We start from the raw sequence: 791 nt of genomic DNA on the forward strand, positions 1-791 counted from the left end.
GTAGCCCGTGTTATACTTTGTAAGGAAATGAACATACAGCATATACGTCACATCAGAGGCGTACTGAAGAATCTAAGCAGAATACAAAGCATTGCATCCAAACTTACGGTGATACAAGCATTCTTTGTGGTTTTGAAAATCTTAATGAAAGTCTCCACTCACACCCATCCCTGCCTATGATGCCGTCTTACGGTTAGCAGTTAGTCGGAGTGTCCGCATTCGGCTCGGCGTCAAGGCCACGCTGTATGAGGATAAGGTGCTTGGAAATTTAAAATTCAACACACTTAAAAGGGTTGAAAGAGGCACCCTGTACGCAGCCAGCCATTCACCAAATACCTCGCCCATTTACATATTCCGGTTTATTTCTGACCTTCCCACGTGATCTACAGGTGAACCAATTGCCAGTATTTACATATCCACTTTGTGGTAATGCCTTGTGTATGTCAGATCGCCCTGCACTTATGACCCTAACCTCCATTATCGGTCTCAAATTCAAACTCTGCATTTTTATGAAAATATCTGTTATCAAAAGTCAATATTTATACCTCGTCCTAGGTAGCTCTAGGTACGTATGCTAAAAAGGTTTCGGATCGAGTCTCGAAACATAAGAAAAGCAGTGACGTGTTTCGAGGCTTCAGTCACGGGATAGGAATTCATATGTGCGAGTATGTCTGCCGTCCTGTTTTTTTTGCATAAGCTTAGACTTAAACACCAAGTATAATCAATAAATAAATCACAGCCACTTATACATGAAATGTACTTATACCCAAAACAGATTCCCCAATATGAGT

Source organism: Penaeus monodon, chromosome 15, assembly GCF_015228065.2.
Source record: "Penaeus monodon isolate SGIC_2016 chromosome 15, NSTDA_Pmon_1, whole genome shotgun sequence".
In the NCBI taxonomy this organism is placed as follows: Eukaryota; Metazoa; Arthropoda; class Malacostraca; order Decapoda; family Penaeidae; genus Penaeus; species Penaeus monodon.